Source organism: Lygodium microphyllum, chromosome 22 (genome assembly GCF_053477565.2).
Source record: "Lygodium microphyllum isolate KBCC chromosome 22, Lygodium_microphyllum_v1.1.10, whole genome shotgun sequence".
Taxonomy (NCBI): domain Eukaryota; kingdom Viridiplantae; phylum Streptophyta; class Polypodiopsida; order Schizaeales; family Lygodiaceae; genus Lygodium; species Lygodium microphyllum.
In genome coordinates this window covers 13,831,918-13,851,155 of record NC_141156.1, presented here as the reverse complement: position 1 = coordinate 13,851,155, position 19,238 = coordinate 13,831,918, and positions in this window count along the sequence as shown.

Here is a 19,238-nt window from a genome sequence, read left to right as displayed (position 1 = left end):
TCTCTCTCTCTCTCTCTCTCTCTCTCTCTCTCTCTCTCTCTCTCTACACACACACATCATATCACCCTTCAAAAGAATGCCCCTCTTTATTTCTTGTATATCCAACACCTCTGTGTGTGTGTCCCTAGAGACATGACTTTCATTTTTAATCCAAGATATGAGATGAAACGATATTTTAATGGTTAAACATGTGCATCCAATGTGTGTATACTCTCTAAAAATAGCCACAAATGCACATACACTAAAAAAAGAGAGATGAAAGTTTTTTATGAAATGATATTTTAATGGTTGAATACATCTACAATATCTCTTATTTTCACATCTCCTAGAGCTACCACCAAAATCTATCACTGGTGACATGGCACATATTCCAAAGTTATGATTGCAAACATTGAGAATCTTTCTATTTTGAAAAAAACTATTTTTTTAAATCGTGATTCATAACCTCTCTCTCTCTCTCTCTCTCTCTCTCTCTCTCTCTCTCTCTCTCTCTCTCTCTCTCTCTCTCTCTCTCCACATGTGAGGTGCAATCTTTGCATGCTCCGTATGGGAGGTGCATTCTCGCATCATTGCATGAATATAGTTGAGGCCTCTATCAATGCATTATCCTCTCTCTCTCTCTCTCTCTCTCTCTCTCTCTCTCTCTCTCTCTCTCTCTCAATTTCTTGGTCTATATGGATTTGAGTGCAAAAGAATGAGATGGGCAACAAGCCTTTTCTCTCCCTCTTTCATCCCACATCTCTACAACATCACTGCTTATTATTTTCATTCTCCTTCCTCTCCCCTCTCGATTACATCATGTCATTGCCTCCTCTATCACGATGACCTTCATTCTCATCATCTTTGATACCAAAGGCTCCACTGATGATGGCTCAACTATTGGCAAAGGGTCTAAGCACCACTAACATTGCTATTGTTTGCAAGTGTTCTATACAACAAGTCGGGTGGGCTTCGCCAGGAGGAATAATAGTAATAATAGTAATAACGGAAGTCGTTAGGTTTCATTGCACCATGGTGAAGTGCAAGCTAGGGAGAGTGACTGGTGCGCAAATCGGATGCTGTATGTGTGCGTAGTGAACGCCGGAAGGTTCCGAAGAACAAAGAACTCTACAAAAGCTCATAAAGCAAGAAGAAAGTTTTGCATGACATGGGACAAAAAGACAAATTGTGTGTAATATCCCCCCATGCCTAATCTCCAAGCTCAAAAATAGCCCAATTTACAATTAGCATGCTTTTGGCTTTTGTGTTTGCTTTTGCCCAAATAAAGAATACAGCATTTGGGAGTTCAAAAAGTTGAGTTGTGCCCAAATACAATGTCCAATAATGAAATATTTAAACCGAGTGCCTATGTGTATACAAAAATAATAAATATTTGTTAAGTGCTTTAATAAATAAATGCGCTTAAATAAATATTGATGCCACATCTTTAGTGATAAGACGTGCGTCCATAAAAAATATTAATTCTTTTAAGTAATCTAAATGCACACCATCGCCCAATGCTTCCCAACGCCACTGCTACCTACTCTACAACATCAACTGAAGCATTCAGAATTGTTAAAAAATAATAAGATAAAACCCACAAAAGTGAATATCTAGCAATCTTCAGCTACAAAATAACTAAATAGGTTAGAACTCTGTCCTAACCTTAATTTAATACGAGTGCACTCTAAACTCATAAAATTCCATTAATTTAAATATGTATTTTGCGGAATCACCCGCTATGAAATCACCCATGTGCACATTAAATCAATCTGATGCCTAAAAAGGACAGGCATCCCTGTTAACTTCTCGCACAAGGAATCCACCTTATGTACGAGCCCCAAAAAATACGTATAGTTTTACAAAATCCACCAAAAAATCTCACGGAATCCACAGTGGAATATGCCTCCTGGCATCATACCCTGGGGTGGGATAGCAATTGTCCTCAATTGCTATTAGCTCAATGTGGAGCAAGTAGTGAGGGGTAAGCAGTTAGGTTGCGAGCATGCATCCATTGGGCCTCTTCAACAGGATGATTTTTAAACTTAACCAAATATCTAGAATATCTACGGCTAGTTCTAGTGGTCATAAAGTCAGTGTCTAGAATAGTTTCAGGTTCAAGGATTTCAGTTTCTTTTTCTAACAAAGGAGGGTTTTCATAGACAGGGTGGATAGGTAATGGGCCTCTAAAAGGTCGTAGTAAACTGATATGAAAAGTATTTTGGATCTTCCAATGTTAGGGTGGTTCTAATTTAAACGCATTGTCATTGATCTTGTGAATTATTTTGAAAGGTCTATAAAACCTAGGTGCTAATTTAACAACATGGTGTTTCTCAACACTTTGCAATCTTCTATTTTCAATGCATAACCAAACATAATCATCAACATTGAAACTCATGGCTTTTCTTTTCTTTTCTTATTAGCTTGTTTAGTGTATGATTGCTGGGCTTTCACAATCATGTCTTTAACTTGAGCAAAAATAGTAGCATGCATATTGGCAATATCATCAACAGCTTTAACTTTATTCGACAATGATGTAGCAAGTGTAGGCAATCTATGTCCATAAATGATTTCAAAATGTGCTTTATGTGTAGCTATGTATGGTGTATTATTGTATGCAAATTAAAGTAGATGTAAATGAGTATCCCATGTTTGTGGTTTTGAAATTGTGTATGTACGTAAAAGATCTGGAATTGTGTTGTTAGTAGCTTCTATTTGCCCATTGGTTTCAAGATGGAATGCAGATGAGAAATCAATCTTAGTACCCAAATTAGCAAACATAGTAGTCCAAAAATTTTGAAAAATCTAGTTTGACAAACCATGGTTAGTGAAAATAGTCTTCAAAAACAATTGTACAACTTGAGATGCAGTTAATGTTTTCTTGCATGGTAGAAAATATACTTGTTTGCTAAATCGATCTACTATAGTCCAAATCATATCATGATTAGCTTGTGTGTTAGGCAAACCAGTTATAAAATCCATTGAAATATGTTTCCATGGTCGTTCAGGAATTGGTAAAGGCATTAACAAACCATATTGCTTACCATGGTGTTGCTTGAATTGTTGACAAATTAAACACTCAGAAACAAAGTTAAAAATATCAAATTTCATTTGTGGCTCGTAAAAATCTTCAACTAATGTTCTTAAAGTGAAAATAATACCTCTATGGCCTTGATATGGAGAACAATGAATTTCATGCAAACACAAATGATCTAAATTGAGCAGTGACACACAATCTTTTCTCATAAAACATAAATCCATCATAATAAGACAAAGAATCAATTGAAATCCAGTTATTAGCAACCAATTTGTTCCAATTAACTTGAAAACTAGGGTCATGGTCATATGTATCCTTCATAGAAATAAGGGAATCAAAAGATAGGACGGAAATATTATGGATACTTGGTCTTCTACTCAATGCATTAGCAACAGCATTCTCTCTTCCTGGTTGATATTGGATAAGTGGATGGAAGCTTTGAATTAAAGCATTCCATTTAATATGATGGTCAAAAATTTGTGGTTGACTAAGGAGATGTTTGATACTTTATTGGCCAGTTTTGATCATAAATTTGGATCCCATTAGATAGTATTTCCATTGACATAAGGCTTGAACTACAGCTAATAATTCTTTATCATAGGTGGAATACCTCAATTCAGAGGGTTTAATTTTGCAACTAGAATAGGCTATGGGATGTGAATCTTGCATGAGGACAGCTCCTATTCCTGATCCGTTAGCATTAGTGACTAATAGAAAGAATGGTCAATTAAAATCGAGTAATTGCAAAATAGGTGCATATATTAAAGCATGTTTCAACAAATCAAAAGACTTTTATTGGTTGTCAGACCAATGATATACAACACATTTCTTTAACAATTTCATCAAAGGCAATGCAAGCAATGAAAAATTTCTCACAAATTTTCTATAAAAGTTGGCAACACCAAAGAAAGAACGTAACTCATGCACATTTTTGTAATGAATGAAGCTTAGAGGAGAGAGAGGAAGAGCTAAAGAGAGAGAAAGAGAGCAAGAAGAAGAGGAAAGAAGACTAGAAGAGGAGAGATAAAGACAGAAAAGAGGAGAGAAGGGAGGAAGAAGCCATGGAAGCAAGAGATGAAGGTGAAGAGTATAATCTTGATAATAACCGAATGCCCTAATTTGGGGCTCTTACACCTTATATACCCCGATCAATGTGACTGGGTGTCTAAACCCTAGTCGGTGTGTGTACCGCTTGTTACAATCCATCCCCACCCTAAAGGTTTTTGCCCTCAAAAACAAGGAGATGTAGAGGGGAGTGGGCTAAGAGGGGTTGTAGAGTACTACTATGAGCTCTTTGACAATGAAAATTGGGTGGGTAGAGAGTAGGGACAGCGTGATGCCCAAGATCGGCCTGTGGAAGTAAACATGTCATAATTTTTTATAGGCTACTCCAAATAGGGTGTACCATATGTCAAAAAAAAGCTTATGATGAGTACTTATAGCCTATGTAGAATGCACATGCCTGAGATTTGAGTCAGTACAAAACTATTCTAAAACAGTGTGCATTGTACAGGTAGAGGGTGCTCAAATGGGGCATGACTGGCTAGTTTTCCTACCGTGGGGCCTCATGGAGGTAAGAGAATTCACTGACAATGTTTGATGGGCTCCAAGAGGCTTCTTCTAGGGGTAGGCCTTGCCATTTGATGAGGTATTCTTTAATGGATCAAAACCGTAAGTACTTATCTCGCTGCCTAATGATTGCTTCATGAATATACTAAGTGATGCCTTCTTCATCTATGGGCAGAAGTTCTTCCACATAGTCCACTGAGGAGCCCACGAAGGGTTTCAACTGGCTAACATGAAACACATTGTGGATTTTGGTGGTAGGGGGGAGTTCTAAGCGATAGGCCAACTCACCAACTCTCTTCAAGATCTGATATGGGCCATAGAAGCGGTGGGCCAACTTGTTACCGCTACCCTCTTTGAGAGTCAAGTAGTGGGACTTAGGCACCTTCAAAAGAACCAATTCCCCTTCTTGGAATTCTAAATGCATTCATTTCTCATTAGCATAGAGTTTCATGTGTATTTGGGCCTTTTGAAGGTTCATTTACATTACTAAAGTAAGGCTTGCAAGAGATCCAACTTAGCCTAACTCTGAGGATTGATCTTATCATTAAATAAGATTGTGGGGAGGAAAACCTTTACCCATATAAGGCCTCAAAAGGGGAAACTCCAATGCTAGAGTGTGTGGAGTTATTATATGCAAACTCAACCAAGTGGAGCTACATATCCCAACTGTGTTGTACATCATGGAAAAAGTGCCTCAAATATGTCTCAAGCCATTTGTTCACTCTTTCAGTATTGCCACCAATCTGAGGTTGGTATGCAGTGAATGGAGCAAGCTTGGTCCCCATGGAGGTAAATACTGTTTGCTAGAAGTTACTCATAAACTTTGCATCCCGATCATGTACTATGACTTGTGGCAAGCCATGCAACTTGAAGACATTTTCCATAAACTGAGTGGCCACTTGAGAGGCGGTGAATTGGGTCTTAGTGGGGATAAAGTGGCCACCTTTGATGAGGCGATCAACTACCATATTGATGCTAGGAGGCATATTTCACGGTGGATTTTGTGCCATGATGGATTCCGTGAGGTTTTACGGTGGATTCCGTAAACTTTGTTTACCGGGGTTCATACACAAAGTGAATTCTTTGTGTGAGAAGTCGATGGGGACGCCTATTCTTTTTGAGTGTTTCGTTAATTTAGTGTGTACATGGGTGATTCCATAGCGGGTGATTCCGCAAAATACATATTAAATTAATAAACGTTTATGAGTTTAGAGTGCACACTCCTGATAAATTAAGGTTAGGATTGATTTCTAACCAATTGATTTATTTATGTAGGTGAAGACTGCTAGGTATTCACTTTTGTCGGTTTAATTGTATTATTTTACTAACGATTGTGAATGCTTCAGTTGATGTGTAGAGATAGTAGTTGTGGCAGTGGAAAGCATTGGAGGATAGCGTGTATTCGAGTTATCACTTGTATTTTGATGGCCGCATACCTTAGGCATGGCGCCTATATTTTGTCGGCCTATTTATTAAGGCGTTGGATATTTATTTATTATTTTGTATGCGCATGGGTGCATGATTATGATATTTGTATTTGGACATTGTATTGGATATGCCTCACTCTTTGGGTGCCCACCCATTAGCTTTATTTCTATTTAGCACTAAAGCAAACTCAAAAGGCAAAAGCATGCTATTTTGTAATTTGGGCTATTATTTGAGCTTGAAAATGATTAATACAAAAAATACATGCTTTGTGGAGCGCTCACACAAGGCATGGGGGGAGATTGCACTCAATTGGTCTCTTGTTCATGTTGTGTATGCTTTTTACCTTGAGTTTTGTGCAAAAAGTAGAGTTCTTTTGTTCTTGGGGACCTTCTGATGCTCACTACGCGAGCATACAGCATCCGATCTGTGCACAGTGGTATCAAAGAGAAGCTGAGATCGAGAGCTTCCAATCGCTACCCATCTTGCGCGAAGGCGAAGCTCCTGGAACGATCGAGCTCTACAGTCAGTTTCATCGCGAACGGTTGATACGGGTGGATTCCTAGCGGTCAAGAACCTCTGTCTATACAGCCTCTGATCGCGAAGGACCGGCCTAAGGAAGCGGAGGACCACGTCAATATCTCCCTATCCAAGTCATTTTTTTTCTCAGACAAAACAGAGATAAGCTTCATATCTAATCTTCAAAGTTTAAGCTAAAGCTTCGTCGACTGTCAATTAAAGCTTAGTTACATAAGCCACAAGTCAATAATCTTCAAAGTTTATCAAGTCTTACAAGTTTCATTACTCTGCAAGTCCAGCAAGTCAGCAGAGATCAAAACTGACTTACTCCAATTACTCCTATAAGGACTGTTCCTCGCAGAAGCACAGAACTGCAAAGTTGTTCCGTGGAAGACTCTGTTCACATACGCAAACTTGCTGAACCAGTTTCAGCACACGCAGAAGGTCATACGCAGATTTTACGAAGACTACAAATCCCGCAACTGCAAAAGTCGAAGACCATGAAAGCCAAACAAAAATCTATAAGCCTTGTATTCCCGACTTTGAGCTATGCTCATCTCGCTAATTGGATTTTAAGAGTGTGAGGTCTTTTGGATTTTTACAAGATGATGGAACAAAATATGGACGATTTAATGGCTAAAGGCGATCTTCCTGAACCTACGATGGAATAAAAATTGGATTTAATTATGATACAGCTTGATGAAGAACGAAAAGCCCGACAAGCTTTGCAAGTTCAATTGGCCAATTTGCAACGATCGACTACCGACAAAGATGGACCACAACCCAAAGATCTTATCCGACGAACCATCGATGCGACTCTCAAAGCTCGATCCATTTGCAAGGAAACAAAGATAAGTAAAAGAAATTTCAAATTCCGTACTTTCAATGAAACTCGAGATGGAAAGACTGTTCTTGCATTCATCAATCAGTTTGATGATTACTTTCATGAAGAGGCATACGCTGAAAAAGATAAAATTAAATGTATCACTAATCACTTCGTCGATCGAGCATCTCTTTGGTGGACCGTGGTTCGTAAGAGTATAAATTGTCCTACCACCTGGGAGAGTTTCAAAAAGAAGTTTATACAAAATTTCCTTTCTCCACAATTCCATGAAAAAGCCATAAAGTAATGGGACCTTCTTTAGCAAAGAGATCGTGAGCCTATTTCTCAGTACACCAAACGTTTTTGGACTGCCTTACTGCAACTCCGAATGCTTGAAGACGTACCTGAAGCGACTCACAAGCACAAGTTTATGTCTGGATTACTTAGGCATTACTACGCTTAAGTCAATATGTTGAAGCCTGCAACCCTTGAAGATGCAATCTCTTTAGCTCATGACACTGAAGACAAGATTCAAGGAAGAGACAAACGTCCACAACAATTTCAAGCAAATGGTAACTATGGTTCTAAGAAATTCAATTCAAATTTTAGAAGATTCAATCAAATTCGATTTCCTTCATCATCTTTCCGTAAGTCTTGGACAAAACCACCTGCTCTACCATCAAATATCAATCAAAACCCTAAGCCATCCTCACAGCCAAATCCTAATATTCCTAGACTTCCTGCCACTGCCAACAATGTATCTAAAGCCAAGCCAATAGTTTGTTACAAATGCCATCAACCTGGACATCTAGCAGTCAATTGCCAATCAAAGAAGCCACCTGTCCATATCAACTATCTTGAAGCAATGGAAGATGAAGAACGTGAGGAAATGCCTGACTTTACGGAAGATGAGGATGACATTGCTACTCCTTCAGATATTTCACCAGGTATACCAACTCCACATTCTTTGTTGACAATGAAATGTTTAGTGCATGGAAAAGAAAAGATTATTTTGCATGATGATGGTAGTACACATGATTTTATTTCTGCAAAGTTAATGAAAGAATTGAAATTATAAACTGTTCTTACGCATTATCGCATTAAAGCAGCATTTTTAGGCACAAGGTATAATGGAACACAAGAGGTGCATGATTTAGAAATTCAAATTGGTGAATACGCTGAAAAAAGGAATTTCCTAGTTGTACCTTTACAGTCCAGTGATATTATCCTAGGTATGCCTTGGCGTCATTAGCATAATCCTGACATAGATTATTCCACGCATTCCATTAAAATTCATTTTCAAGGAAAACACATTACATTGCATGGTATGCACGCATCTAATAATTTTCCACTGCTTACTCATACTCAAGCTAAACGTGCATTATGTAAAAGTAGTAAATCTTATCTAATTTGGGTGAATGAACTTCAAGCTAAAGAAAAACATATACACCCTAGGCATAAAGAATTCCTTGCACAATTTAAAGATTGTTTTGTTGAAGATTTACCACCTGGACTACCTCCTTCACGTCCTGAAGATCACAAAATAGATTTAATTCTTGGTACACAACCACCATGTAAAGCACTATATAGACATAACTAGATTAAACAGAAAGAAATTCAGAATCAAGTTGAGGAATTATTAAACAGAGGATTAATTAGACCTAGTAGTTCTCCATTTGGCGCACCTGTTTTATTGGTAAAGAATAAGAATAATACTTATCGCATGTGCATAGATTATCGTGCCCTAAATAAGATTACTGTAAAGAATAGATATCCAATTCCTAGGGTAGATGATCTTATGGATAAACTACAAGGTTCTGCCATATTCAGTAAAATAGATCTTAAATCTAGTTATCATCAAGTGAGATTAGATAAATCTGATATATTCAAAACTACATTTAGAACACAATTTGGACATTATGAATTTCTAGTGATGCCTTTTGGATTGACTAATGCACCTGCTACATTTAGTAGAATGATGAATCGCATATTCTTGAAATATCAGCATTGTGTTATTGTATTCTTTGATGATATCTTGGTATTCAATAAAAATGAGAAAGAGCATTATGAACATCTGTCTTTGGTTTTCAAGTTGCTGAAAGATAATCAATTGTATGCTAATCCAGAAAAGAGTGAATTCTTTCAAACAGAAATTGAATATCTAGGTCATATTGTGTCATCAAAATATATTAAGGTTGATCGTAAGAAGATAGAAGCAATAATAAACTGGCCCATACCTAAAAATGTACATGAGTTACATTCTTTTTTTGGTCTTGCTAGTTTTTACAGGAAGTTTGTGCGAAATTTTTCATTACTTGCTTTGCCTTTGACTAAACTTTTAAAGAAAGGTATTGTTTATCATTGGTCTGATAATCAACAAAAATCTTTTGATTTATTGAAACATGCATTAACCCATTCTCCTATATTACAACTACTTGATTTCAATAGACCATTCTTTTTAGTAGTTACTGATGCTAGCGGATCTAGAATAGGAGCTGTACTTATGCAAGATAATCATCCCATAGCCTATTCTAGCTGTAAACTGAAACCATCCGAACTTAAATATTCCACTTATGATAAAGAACTGTTAGCTGTAGTACAAGCTTTAAGACAATGGAAACATTACTTAATGGGTTCTGAGTTTATGATTAAGACTGACCAACAAAGTATTAGACATCTCCTTAGCCAACCTCAAATATCTAACCGACATATCAAATGGGCAGCTTTCATTCAGAGTTTTCATCCCCTTATACAGTATCAACCAGGTAAAGAAAATGTAGTAGCTGATGCTTTAAGTAGAAGACCGACCATTCATAATATCTCCTTAGTCAACCTCAAATATGTGACCGACATATCAAATGGGCAGCTTTCATTCAGAGTTTTCATCCCCTTATACAGTATCAACCAGGTAAAGAAAATATAGTAGCTGATACTTTAAGTAGAAGACCGACCATTCATAATATGTCTGTCATATCATTTGATTCTCTAACCCCTATGAAAGATACTTATCATCAGGACATTACTTTTCAATCTGATTGGAGTAAATTAGTTGGAAATAACTGGATTCCTATTGATTCACTTTCTTACAATGATGGATTCATGTTTTATGAAAAGAGATTATGTGTTACAATTCCATTTAGATATTTTGTTTTGAATAAGATTCATTGTCCCCCATATCAAGGTCATAGAGGTATTATATCTACTTTGTGTACATTGACTAAATATTTTTATTGGCCACATATGGACACTGATGTATCTAACTTTGTTTCTGAATGTTTGGTTTGTCAAAGAGTTAAGAGACATCATGGTAAATAGTATGGTTTACTAATGCCATTATCTATTCCATCAAGACCATGGAAACAGATTTCTATGGATTTTATTACTGGTTTACCTAACACTAAAGCTAACCATGATATGATTTGGACTGTTGTAGACAGGTTTAGTAAACAAGCATATTTTATTCCATGCAAGAAAACTTTAACAGCATCTCAGGCATCACAATTTTTTTTTAAAATTGTTTTCACTAATCATGGATTACCAAAAGTTATTATTTCTGATCGTGATTCTAAATTCTGTAATAATTTTTGGATTACTTTGTTTGCTAACCTAGGAACAAAGATTGATTTCTCATCTACATTTCATCCTGAAACTAATGGACAAACAGAAGCTACTTACAGTACTATTTTAGATCTTTTACGTGCTTACACTATTTCTAAACCACAGACATGGGATACACATTTACAGTTACTTCAGTTTGCATATAACAATACACCTCACACAGCTACAAAGAAAGCACCGTTTGAAGTGATTTATGGTTATAGATTGTCTACATCTATTGTATCTTTATCAAATAGAATTCAGAGTGCTGATGATATTGCTAACATGCACGCTACTATTTTTTATGAAGTTAAAGACATGATTGCCAAAGCCCAATAATCATATACAAAACAAGCCAATAAGAAAAGACAGGCAATCATAGAGAAACGTAAATTACAGAGTGTAGATAAACACCCAGTTGTGAAATTAGCATCTAGATTCTATGGACCATTTAAGATCATTTATAAAATCAATGACAATGCATTTAAGTTAGAACTACCACCACATTGGAAAATTCACAATACCTTTCACATTAGTTTATTACGACCCTTTAGAGGCCAATTACTTGTACACCCTGTTTATGAAAACCCACCTTTGCTAGATGAAGAGACTGAAATCCTTGAGCCTGAAGCTATCATAGATGCTGACTTTATGACCACTAGAACTGGCCGTAGATATTCTAAATATTTGGTCAAGTTTAAAAACCATCCTGTTGAAGAGACCCAATGGATGCACGCTAGAGACTTAAATGCTTTTCCCACTCTGTTAGCTCCACATTGAGCTAATAGCAATTGAGGGCAATTGCTATCCCACCCCAGGGGTATGATGCCAGGAGGCATATTTCACGGTGGATTCCGTGAGGTTTTACGGTGGACTCCGTAAACTTTGTTTATCGGGGCTCATACACAAAGTGGATTCTTTGTGCGAGAAGTCGATGGGGACGCCTATCCTTTTCGGCATTTCATTAATTTAGTGTGTACATGGGTGATTTCATAGCGGGTGATTCCGCAAAATACATATTAAATTAATAAACGTTTATGAGTTTAGAGTGTGCACTCATGATAAATTAAGGTTAGGATTGATTTCTAACCAATTGATTTATTTATGTAGGTGAAGACTGCTAGGTATTCACTTTTGCCGTTTAATTGTATTATTTTACTAACGATTGTGAATGCTTCAGTTGATGTGTAGAGATAGCAGCTGTGGCGGTGGAAAGCATTGGAGGATAGCGTGTATTCGAGTTATCACTTATATTTTGATGGGCGCATACCTTAGGCATGGCGCCTATATTTTGTCGGCCTATTTATTAAGGCCTTGGATATTTATTTATTATTTTGTATATGCATGGGCGCACGATTATGATATTTGTATTTGGACATTGTATTAGGTATGCCTGACTCTTTGGGCGCCCGCCCATTAGCTTTATTTCTATTTAGCACTAAAGCAAAATCAAAAGCCAAAAGCGTGCTATTTTGTAATTTGGGCTATTATTTGAGCTTGAAGATGATTAATACAAAAAAAATACATGCTTTGTGGAGCGCTCACACAAGGCATGGGGGGAGATTGCACCCAATTGGTCTCTTGTTCGTGTTGTGCATGCGTTCTACCTTGAGTTTTGTGCAAAAAGTAGAGTTCTTTTGTTCTTGGGGACCTTCTGGCACTCACTACGCGAGCATACAACATCCGATCTGTGCACCACATATAGATACTATTCCACCCGCACGAGAAGCCAATGATAAATTCCATTGTGATGTGAGTCCATTTCCCTTCAAGGATAGGGAGAGAGGCTACAAGAGGCCAGTGAGCCTGAGTGTATTGTCCTTGTTGTGTTGGCATGGAACACATTTGGTCACAAAGTCCTTGGCATCCCTCCATAAGCCTTTCCAATGAAAGCTCTTGGCAATCCTATCATATGTTTTGAAAACACCCAAGTGACCAGCCGTGGGGCAAGAATGCATCTCTTGAATGATATTCTGCATGAAGGGAGAAGTGTGGGGGATGACAATCTTACCATGGGACCAAACAAGGCTATGCTTGAGCTGATATTGGGAGTTTCAGCCATGACCCCATACTGTAATTTCTGAAATATGTGGCTGAAGTGATCATCTAACAAGTAAGCCTCTTGAAGCTCTTCAACCCAATCAATATACAATTCAGAGATAGAGGATACTCTGCATGCCCACATTCGAGAGAGTAAATCAGCCACAATATTATCCTTGCCCCGAGTGTACGATATGTCAAAGTTATAGTTCTGTAAGGTTGCCCACCATCGCCTTTGCTTAGGAGTCAAAGTGGATTGAGTCAAGAAGTACTGGAGGACTCGATGGTCACTTTTCACCTGGAAGCGGCTGCCATACAAATAGTGGTGTCATTTCTTGATGGCATGGAGGATAGCCAACATCTCCTTGTCATATATATTCATTTGCATCTCCTTCTCATCAAGTTTGCGGCTCTCAAATGCAGTCACACCATGCTCTTGCAGTAGTATTGCACCAATACCTCACCCATTGGCATCACAATAAATGGTAAACAACTTAGAGAAGTCAGGGCAAACAAGGATGGGGGCTGAAGTGAGCGCATCCTTTAATTGTTTAAAGCTATGATCAGTAGTGGCATCCCAAAAGAATGACTCCTTTTTAAGCGATCAAGCAAAGGTGCTGCAATGATGGCAAAGTGCTTAATGAAGCATCTATAGAATGAGAAGAGACCAAGAAAGCCATACAAAGAAGTGGTGGTGGAAGGAGTGGGCCAATCTCTAACACATTGCACCTTCTTCGGGTCAGCCTGTATGCCATTTTTGCTTACAATGTGTCCCAAGTACTCCACAAATGTCTGCATGAAGGTGCATTTTCTCTCCTTAGCAAAAAGTTAATGCTCTCTCAATATGTCAAACACCCTTCTGACATGTGTCAAATGCTCCTTGGACGACATGTTGTAAATGAGGATGTCATCAAAGAAAACAAGCACAAACTTGAACAGAAAGGGTTGTAGGATTTTGTTCATGAGGCTTTGAAATGTGGTGAGGGCGTCAGTCAGCCCAAAAGGCATCACTAGAAAATGATAAAGTCCATGATCAGTCCTGAAGGCCGTTTTGACCTCATCTCCCTCCCTTATATGAATCTGATGGTAGCCAGAGCGTAAGTCAATCTTAGTGAAAAACTATGCCCCTTTTAACTCATCCAACAAATTGTCGATTCGTGGGATGGGGTAGCGATTCTTCACCATGATTTTGTTCCAGTCTTTATAGTCAATGCACATGCGAAAGGAGCCGTCTTTCTTCTTGACTAACAGGACAGGGGATGCATAGGGGGAAGAACTCAATTCAATGTAACCCATCTTCAACAACTCCTTAACTTGCTTTGCAACCTCTTCATGCTCACACTTGAAAAGTCTATAAGGGGGCTTGTTTACTAGCTTGGAATGGGGATCTAAATCAAGTGGGTGGTCCAGTTGCCTCTTAGGAGAAAGGGCTGTAAGCATTTGAAATAGGACATTGTATTCCTCAAGTAAGGCCTACAAGGCTGAATCATTAGACACTACAGAGGGCTAACTGGAATTGTCCATATTCAATTGCAAAACAAAGATTTGTGAGGATTTCTTAAACTCCCTTTTGAGTTGCTTGCTGTAATGAGCTAAAAATCAACATGATCTTGAACTCCCTCTAGAGTGGGTGGGTTGTCCATGTATCATAAACTCCATGTAGAGTTGAGAGAAGTCCATAGCAATTTTTCCCAATTGTTTCAACCAATCACAGCCTAAGACAACATCAATGGGGCCCATATCTAGGGCAATGAGGTCAACCAGTGCCATATAAATTTTAGCCAAGTACAGGGAACTGTAGGACATACATGTGTGCTAATTTCTTCTTCTCCATTTGCTACTTCGACCTTCAAGGGGTGGTATAGTGCCAGAGGGGTGCATTGCAACCAATCAATGGCTAATTTATTGACAAAACTGTGAGGGCTACCACTATCCACCAGGATGAAGACATGCTTTCCATTGATACTGCCTTGAATGCGAAGGGTACTGGGGCTTCGGGAATCTATCCAAGCATCCAAAGAGATTGAGCAAAGAGAAGTGGTAGGTAGGTGGGATTTCAAATCAAGTATCCATGATGGATCACCACCTGGGTCGAAGGAAAACCCATCCTCTGGGTCATAGAACTGCTCGTGATCAACGTCCTTCGTAGGCTCAGCTTGGTCAATGGGCAGGTCATCCTCCTCAATGTGCCAATCTTCCATGACATACATGCTATGAACTTTGACCTTGGCTTTCTTATATGAGCATTTGGGAGCATGATCCGTAGTGTACTTATCTCCACACTTAAAGCATAGGCCCTTTTCCTTCTGTTCCTTGACAACATCTGGGGAGATGAACCATTGACTACTGGATCCATGGGAAGGTGATGCAATAGACTATATATTTTTAGCATACTTATTCTCAGCATTAGAGTCGAATGTTGTCCCAAAAGTTCCAATTTTTCTTTCAGCAATGAAGATGAGGTAAGTGGGTACTTTGGGGTTGATATTGGGCATAGAAGTGCCGCGAAAACCACCTTTGTATGGGGCTGATCGTGATGGAATGCGGGGTTGTCCAACATCTTGCTGAAAGTTTTCATTCTTAGGGTACTTTTTGGCATATCTCTCAGCTAATTCAATTGCATCAAACAGTGTGATAGGTTTTTGGGCCATGGCATCTGTTGATAGGGTTGGTTACAATCCATAGATATAGTTGTGCAATTTAGCATCATCGCTAATACTCTCCACATACAAGGTCAAGTTCATGAACTAATTTGTGTATTCACGTACAGTGAGGTTACGTTGGCCAAGGGTGTACCATTGTCTTGCCAACCACTCTTTTTCCACAGGAGACACAAAAACTTAGACCATATGCATTTTAAAATCTTCCCAATCAATGAACTGTTGATTCTCTCAATTGATATAGTGCCACCATGTGTAGGCAAATCCTTCCAAGTGGAGAGAAGAAAAAAGGATTTTTTGATCATTTGTGCGAGGGAAGATATTGAAGTAGGACTGCGACTTGGACGTCCATTCCTCTGAGTTTGATGGTGAGGGGAATTGCCCATTGTACTTTGTGAGGATAATCTTGTCACGCAATTCATTTGAGCCATGCTGCCCATGAAACCCTTGCTATCCATACATCCTGTGGTGGCCATATATGCCTTGTTATTCGTACATTCCATGTGGTGCATTAAGCCCATACTGTCCATTATAACCATGATGTCCATGATTGCAAGGCTGGCCATTCATAACATATTGTCCTTGATGGGGCTGATTCATATGGGGTGCATGGGGGCTCCTAAGGAGAGTGGGGGAAATTCAACCAAGGGTGGGAGAAGGCCTCAAATGGATATTGGCTGCATGGTGGACAGGGGAATTCAACAGGGGCTATCATACACATGAGAGGGTTCACCATTCTTGTAGATAGAAGGGGAAATTCCCTTAGCACCAAGTATACCCTATGGACCATGCAATGGTTCTTGATGTGAATGACATCTAGGCTTGTGCCTAGAGTCATTGGCCTTCTCTTGGGATGAAGCGCTTGCTAATTGAGCAACAAGAGTAGTGAACTACTCCAAGGTTTGTTGAGTCTTCAAGTTTGAGAGAGCCATGTGCTCAATCACTTCATCAAACTTGGACATCATTTGGCAGTGGTTGGTGACCATATCATTATGTCATTCCATATGACAAAGCTCATGCTGACAAAGGGTGTGATTGAGAAGGGTGTACGGATCTGTTTCAAGCATTTCCTCCTGTATGTCACCATGGTAATCCTATGCTGAGCTTAGTTCCTCATTCATGGAGGTCTGAGGGTCTTTGATCTCCCTCTGTATTTCCTCTTGGGCCTTGCTTTTGCCTTTTTTGCCAGCCATCTGGATGCAGTCCACATGACCTGTTATCAGTATAAGGGGCATGACTTTTTGTAGGAAACTCCGATTGATGAGGTTTTTGGCCCAAGTCGGAGGGTTTTTGGCTATTATCCTTTATGACAAAAAATGATTAGAATTTTCTGTAATGGATTTACTGTGCATGTCCTTGAGCGGTCTGCACCCTATCCATAGTGACCCTAGTGCACAAAAATGGGCAGAACTTTCAAACCGTAGCTCTGATTGGGGAGATTTTTGATTCCCTCTTTGAGGTGAGATATGGGTTTTGCTTCTAGATTCAAAACAAAATTTTTTGAAATAAGATCTTTGTGACTGTCCTGCATGACTGTGACAAAAAACACTGCATGTCCCTTATTGTGCCAAAGCCTTACATGGATAGAGCATAGTCCAAGGGGCCTGATCAGAAACATCAATAGTATACTAAGCATACTGAGCATGATCCCAAGAATCATTGCATACCCATCAACTCTGCCATTAATGCATAAGTACATTCATTGCCATACATCTCTTTTGACTGCATGCACTTTAAGTGTCATACATGGGTGCCATTAACATTGTGGGGGTGTCCAAGAGGGATCATTGGATCAGGGGGAGTGGATCTCATGGGGAGGACGTGCACTTGCATACAAGTATCGGACTCCGGATCACCAGGAGGTGGGCAAAGTTCCCCCTAGATCGAGTTGTGCACCCCTTTAGGGTCTTAAGTGGTAAGGGAGGGTCACCTCTCTTTTGTCTTACCACCTCGCTTGGCATCGGCCTTTTTCCTCAACCGAAGTATACATGGTAGACATTTTTACTAAGCAATAAATATGAGATGCATTGGAAAGGAGACATTGAGCCTTTTCATGAGATGCAAAGAATGACAAAGGTTGGGGTAGGGATTACCTTGGCAGTCCAATGACTCACTGGCTACTACTTCCCCAATTTACAATGGCTATTATTCATTTTGGGCCCACCCAAGATCACATGACCAAATGGGGATTAATGTTAATCAATACAATAAATTTCAGGAAGAGGTATGATGCATGCACATGAAAAGAATTGAACTATTAAACCTATGCAATCTTGAATCTCTCCAACAAGGGATTAAACTCAGCAAGTGGCTAAATTGAGAGATTAAGATCAGATTGTCATACCTCTTTAATGCTTGGAAAGACTGTTCAAGCATAAATCATCATGATGCCCAATTGCTCCATCGATCAAGTCTGGTTTATTGGGGGCATTTGTGGAGGAAGATTTAAGCATTTGAACGCTCCTACTGACGGAGGAAGGCTCCTGCGCTTGTCCCCGAGCTTGAGCTTCAAAGATGGAAAGCTTCAAGTGAAGCTTTCATGGCTGCCCATAAAGCTTCCATGCATGCTGAACTCCATGCCTTCATTCGAGTGAGAGAGATCATTCACGGGTTCAAGGACTTGTGGGGTTTGAGCTCTCAGGGTCAAAGATGGCTTCAGCTTGAAGAATCTATGGCTGCCCCAAACTTTCTAAACTGTCCAACTATTGTCCATCTTGAAGGCTGAATCTCGGGATCAGAAGTGCCAAGAGAGAAGAGAGAGGTATGTTGAATAAATGCCCACGAGTGGCAAGGAGTGGCTAGGGAGCAATGGGGGAATGGTAAGAGGGATAGGGGAGGAAAAGACAGCCAGCGCAAAACACACCGCAAATTGCGAGAGTTGCCTTGTAGGCCTTTAGGGTAGCAACTCCCCCAATCCACTACTTGATTAGTATCTTGTGGGGTCGGGGATGATGTTTCGGGGCTAGTTGATGTTGGGGAGCACCCTCAAGCCCCAGATCTTGGGGTTTTTTTGGGCTGGTAGCCATGGCATCTTGTAAGAGGAGAGAGAGAGAGAGGGCTAGAGCAAAAAGTAACTGAGGTTTTGTCCTCTTCCAACTCCTGGGACTCTAAACTTGGCCTAAAACCCTTAAAATTTTCATGAAAAGAAGTGACGACCTGCTATTAATTGCATCTATCTAATTAGGATCAACATGAATACCATCAGAAGAAACAATGTGACCTAAGTATTCAATTTGGATTTGGAAAAATTCACTCTTATTAGGGTTAGCATATAATTAATTCTTTTTCAATAATTTGAGAAACAAGGATAGATGTTCACAATGCCCATTCTCATTCTTACTGAAAACCAATATATCATCAAAGAAAACAATCACACAATTTTGATACTTAAAAAATATATGATTCATCATACGACTGAATGTAGCTGGTGCATTGGTCAAACTGAAAGGCATAACAAGAAATTCATCATGACCAAATTGAGTTCTAAATGCAGTCTTGAAAATGTCAAGTGTATCCAATCGTACTTGATGATATCCAATTTTGAGATCTATTTTGCTAAAAACAGTGGCCCCTTGTATTTTATCTATGA